This window comes from Sus scrofa, chromosome X (genome assembly GCF_054392235.1).
Source record: "Sus scrofa isolate SSC_HxYL_T2T_F1_AM1 chromosome X, Sscrofa_HxYL_maternal_Yorkshire_Landrace_v2.0, whole genome shotgun sequence".
Lineage (NCBI taxonomy): Eukaryota > Metazoa > Chordata > Mammalia > Artiodactyla > Suidae > Sus > Sus scrofa.
In genome coordinates this window covers 80,173,292-80,179,456 of record NC_139401.1, presented here as the reverse complement: position 1 = coordinate 80,179,456, position 6,165 = coordinate 80,173,292, and the positions used below count along the sequence as shown (strand labels likewise).

The 6,165-nt window shown below is 39.5% G+C and overlaps 1 pseudogene; it reads right to left on the bottom strand.

Annotated features, from left to right (window-relative positions):
• Positions 1–576: 576 nt before the first annotated feature.
• On the bottom strand, positions 577–3,979 carry LOC100525198 (nucleophosmin pseudogene; annotated as a pseudogene).
• Between the last annotated feature and the right edge of the window lie 2,186 nt (positions 3,980–6,165).

Sequence of the window (6,165 nt, the reverse complement as noted above, 5' to 3'; positions counted from 1 at the left end):
TGACTCCCAATAAAATAGTTTCCATAAAAGATCCCCACTTTAATGAAACACATCAAAAGGGGAGCTATACTTTTTGAAAAATGCTATTATGATAATGTTCACTATTATGATAATGTTTCCTTTTCATTTTAATTTACAAGGCACATTATGAACTTCAGCATAGAGAACATACAAAATAAATACATTAGCAACAAATAGTTGAGGTTTTCAAATACAAGCCATTAATTGACATTATGCATGGTAAGCCCATTTAGGAAAAACAGCTAAAAGCATGGAATTTTTTTTTAAGGAATAGTGCTACTTTAATAAAATACTCAGTTTATTTCACAAGTATATTTTTGGCTTCCCACAATTTCCATTTGTCTGGTCACCACTCCTACTATGTCCTATCATAAGATTCCATAAAAACTAAACAGGCATTTTAGAAAACACATTCTTGGCAATGGATCCTGGACAACATTTATCAGACATGACAGGGAAAGTTCTCACTTTGCATTATAAAAAGGACTGCCAGATATCAACTGTTACATAAATGAAATAAGATGGAAAATTTTAACAATCTGTTTAAACTAAACTATTTTCTTAAAGAGACTTCTTCCACTGCCAGAGATCTTGAATAGCCTCCTGGTCAGTCATTTGGAAACAATTCTTCACATAATTGATGAACTTGGCTTCCACTTTGGGAAGAGAACCATTTTTTTTTTCTATACTTGCTTGCATTTTTGCTTTAATGTCTTCTATAGAACAAAGTCCTTTCAGTGTTTTAGGAGTTTTTCCTGTTTTCTGAAGGATTCTTGACCTTTTGATCTTGGTGTTGATGGTTTTGAGTCTTTTCCATTTTGGTTGATTTTTGTGCATTTTAGGCAGGAGTATCAATTATTGTTTTCTTTACTGGAGATTTTTGTGGAGGCTTTTCTTCCACATTCATCAAAGTCATCATCATCATCATCATCATCTTCATCTTCATCAACTGCAAGTTTTACTTTTTTCTGTGGTAACTTGCTACCACCTCCAGGGACAGACTTTCCAGATATATTCAGAAGTTTCACATTATCCTGCTCTTCATCTTCTGACTGCATCTTCCTCTACAGCTACTAAGTACTGTCCACTAATATGTATAGGCCCTGAACTACGCTTCAACCATAAGACCACTGGTGTTATTTCAAAGCCCCAAAGGGAAACAGTTGGCTAAACAGATATTTTCAAAGTTTCAAGTGTTACTTTTATTGAACTGCCTTCATAATTCATTGCCTCTGCTTCAACAATGTGCAATTCATCCTTTGCACCAGCCCCTAAACTGACCGTTCTTAAAAATATCTGGTGCTAATTTTCATCATTATCCAGCTTAAAGTGGTAGTCTTTATCAGCCTTTAGTTCAAAACTGAAAAGATAGTTCTGAGGCCCCAGGGGGCCTCATCAAATCTTCCATGGGTTGGTGGCACCCACTTAGGTGGGAGAGAAGGCAGATAGTGATAACTACTGTTCTGGAGAAGAGCCACTAAAGATGAAATCACACTAAGGCTAAAAGCATGGAATTTGAAGAGGGAAATTTACTTCCAGAAAGACAAAGCTGAAAAGAAAAAATTAAATGGCTAGGCATAGTTTTTCTCATAGATCTGAACAGTATCACAAGGGTACAGTTTAAGACCATGAATTTAATGTTTTGTGATAATATGTACACTTTTAAATAATCAATGTTACTATACAAGATGAAATAGAGGTAAATTTTCTCATTTAATTTTTGCCAGTTATTCACAATTACATTCTCTTAGGTTAAATTCTACAGAAAAGAACTAATATTTACTTTGTAGAAGAGGTGATCCTTATGGTTGATGGAGACTATGAGGGAGAACATTCTTCAAGATATGTCACATGCTAGGTCACAAAACCAGTATTGATAAATTAAAGAAAATTGAAATCATATCGAGCATCTTTTAAGACCACAATGTTATGAGACTTAAAATTGAATACAAGAAAAAAAAAAACTGCAAAAGTCACAAACACCTGGAGACTAAATAACATACTACTAAACAACCACTAAATAAATCAAAGGAGAAATTTAAAAAATGCTTGGAGAAAATTAAAATGAAGAGACACCAACTCAATATATATGGGATGCAGGGTGGTGAATCAAGATGGCAGAGGAGTAAGACATCGTGCTCACCTTCTCCCACAAGCACATTAAAAAAACCCACATTGACATGTAAAAGGACTCACACAGAATATCTACTGAATTCTGGCAGAAGAACTTAAACCTCCAAAAAAGGCAAGAAACTCTTGACATAACTGGGTACAACAAAAGAAAAAGAGAGAGAGAGAAAAGAAATCAATACAGGATTAGAATTCCCGAGAGGGAGCTGTGAAGGAGAAAAGGAACCCACACCCTGGGAAGCCACCTAACTGATCAGGAGATCAGCTGAGAAGAAGGGCCTCAAAGTAGCCAAGAAAAACACAGCAGCTAGACTGAGGAGGGCAAAGTAGAGTGAGAGCCACACAGATCATCTGCACCACGAGCCAGGACACCACAGCCTGAGACACTAGGGTGGGGGCTGGGCTCTGAATCCCCAGGAGAGGACTATGGTTGGCTGTGTGGGGACAGCCTAAGGGGCTAAGAAGTGGTGTGCCATGGGTTGGGGGAGCAGTGTGCTCCAGGCTGTGGAGTGGAATGCCATGGCAGAGGGAACCCTGGATAAGGTCTGGGCCTGCAGGAGAAGCAAGATGCTATTGTTGGGGACAGTGAGAGGAGGAGGGGTGGAGCACCATAGGAATCTCCCTGAGCAGGCACACTCTAGCTCTCAGAAGGCAGGGCACCTCTGGTGCAGGCTCTGGGTGGTGAGAAGCCACTTGCTCAGGTTACAGGGGACCAGTCACTTCTTGTGCAGACTACAGGTGGATGGTGCCTGTAGTCTGCACAAGATGCCTTTAGCCCACCTCTTGTGTGGGCTAAAGGCATCAGGAGGCTAAATGAAATGTGCCTCTTGCATGATCTACAAGTGGCAGGGGTGGACAGTGGTAGTCTTCATGGAAGCCAGTTGGAGGTGTGGCCTGCCACCACTGGGGGCCTGTGAGTGGGCTCCACCTATGACTCCAGTCACCTAAGGGGTTGGCAAAAAAAAAAAAAAAAAGGAGTGCACTGCAACTAACACCACATGTTATTGCTCTCAGCCCACTGGAAAAACACCTGCCCTGCACCTACCACTGCAAAACACAATGGGTAGTGCGCAGACAATTGATCACTGTCCCTTTCCAAGAACCTACAACTAGGAGCAGCTGGTGCTGCACCTCCTGTGTGGGCTAAGCAGGACAGGATGCTTCTTGCATGGTCTGCAGGTGGTGGGGGCAAACCACCACAGTAATCCCTGACTCCCGAGGTGGATGTGGCCCACCACCACAGGCACCACTTGTGGCCCCAATCACCTCAAGAGTACCACAGAGGAGGGCATTATGACTGAACACCTGCCACCATTGCTTTCACACCCCTGGGAGTACACCAGCCCTGGTGCTGCCACTGCTGAATGCTCCAGGAAGTGCCCACATGCTTGATTTCTGTCACTTCCCAGGATTCTGCAAATAGGAGCAGCCTGTGCAGAACCTCCTGTGTGAGCTAAGTGAGATGGGGTGATTCTTGCATGGTCTGCAGGTGGTGAGGGCAAACCACTGCAGTTATCAGTGACTCCAGAAATGTGAGTGGCCTGCTACCACTATAGGTCCCTGAACAGACACCACTTACAGCTCCAGTCACCTCAGAGGAGGGCATTGCAATCAAACACAACCTACTGTTGCTCTACCTCCTCTGGGAACTCACACACCCTGCCACTGCCACTGCCACTGCCAAATGCTCTGGGCACCTTGTAGATCTGCCTAGGCTTATTACCACTTCCCAGGGCCCTGCAACAAGAAGTAGCCTGTGCCACCTTTCTGCAGGTACTTGCTGTGGTTAAGAGCCAAGCAACTAGGCACTGACTCTAGCCCTACCCATTGCCTCTTTCTCCCTGGAAAACACTCAGCACTCTGGGGATAACAGCCTGCTCACACCCAAGAAAGAGACAGCAAATATTCAAACTCCCACACCAAAAATAAAGAGTAACACCCCATAAAATACAAAGGGGCACCCTTGCATAGAAGTAGCCCTCCAAGACCACAGTTTGCCTTCCCTACTGACAGAAAAAGAAAAATATAAGCAATATGAAGAAGCTCAGGAACCATTGCCTGTAAAAAACAAGTGAATTCACCTGAAGCAGCAAACAATGAAACAGACCTCTGCAGTCTGACAGACACAGAGTCCAAAAGGGAGGTAGTGAAAATACTGAAGGAATTAAGAGCAGATATGAACAGTAATGCAGATTCCTTTAGAACTAGAACATACAAGTAGGAACATAGAAAAATTAGAAAATTCATTTGCAGAGCTGTAAACTGAGCTAAAGGGACTAAGGAGCAGAATGATTAATGCAGAGGAATGAATTAGTGACTTGGAAGATAGAATAAAAATAATCACCCAATCAGGACAACAAACAGAAAACCAAATAAAAAAGAAAGTAATATAAGAGATCTAAGGGGTAATATAAAGCAGGCCAATCTATGCATAATAGGAATTCCAGAAGGAGAATAAAAAGCAAAGGGGATTGAAAATATATTTGAAGAAATTATGTCTGAATACTTTCCAAGTCTAAAGGAAACTGATATCAAGATACAGGAAGCACAGAGGGCCCCAAACAAGTTGAAACCAAATAGGATCACACCAAGACATATTATAATAAAAGTGGCAAAATTTAAAGATAAAGAGAGGATTCTAAAGGCAGCAAAAGAAAAGCAAAGCATTAATTATAAAGGAACCCCAAGAAGACTATCAGCTGATTTCTCTACAGAAATACTATGGGCCATAAGGGAGTGGCAAGATATATTTAAAGTTCTGAAAGGAAAAAATTTGCAACCTATAATACTCTATCCAACAAGAATATCATTTAAAATAGAAGAGGAAATAAAGAATTTCTCCAACAAACAAAATCTAAAAGAGTACAGCCACACTAAACCAATCTAAAAGAAATACTGAAAGGGCATTTCTAAATTAAAAAAAAAAAAAAAGTCACAAGAAGAAATAGGATGGAGGAAACCACAATTGGAAAGCAATCAATCACTTTACTAAGCCAGCATACAGATCTAAAAGAGAAAAAAAAAAAAAAAAACTACTGTAAAAGTGGTGATAAATACAAGGAACAACAAAAAGATAAAATGAAGATTTTAAAAAAAGACTTCATGATCATAGAATGTGGGGAAGGAAAATAAGAAAATATAGATTCTTTTATTTATTTTAATGAATTGTTTCAGCCTATATGAATATCAGGCTAAAGCAAGAAGATACAGGAAGGTGTTAACATTCTTAAAAAACAGGGCAACCACAAATCAAAACCAAATATTACATTCACAAAAACTAAAAAGAAAAGTACTCAAGCATAAAATAGAAGGAAATCATCCAACCAAAAAAAGAAGGGAAGAAGGGAGAAACATAGAATCCACTGGAAAACAAGGTTTTAAATGACCATAAATACATATCTATCAATAATTACCTTAAATGTCAACGGACTGAATGTTCCAATCAAAAGAAACAGAGTGGCAGAGTGGATAAAAAAGCAAAAACCTTCAATCTTCTCTCTGCAAGAGATTTACCTTAGGGCAAAGGACAAAGATAGATTGAAAGCAAGGGGATGGAAAAAGATATTTAATGCCAATGAACAAGACAGGAAAACAGGAGTTGCAATACTCATATTAGACAAAATAGACTTTAAAATGAAGGCCTTTAAGAAAGACTAAGAAGGACACTATTTAGCAGTTAACGGATCCATTCAAAAAGAGGATATTACAATCGTCAATATATATGCCCCTAAAATAGGAGCACTCAGATACCTACAACAAATACTAACAGAATTAAAGGAGACATTGATGGGAATACAATCAAAGTAGGAGACTTTAACACCCCACTCACATCAATGGACAGATCCTCTAGACAGAAAAACAATAAAGCAAATGAGATCTTAAATGACACAATAGAAAAGTTAGAGTAAATCAACATTTTCAGGACATTACATCCAAAAAATCAGAATATACATTCTTCTCGAGTGCACATGGAACATTCTCAAAGATTGATCACATGCTGGTGCACAAAGCTAA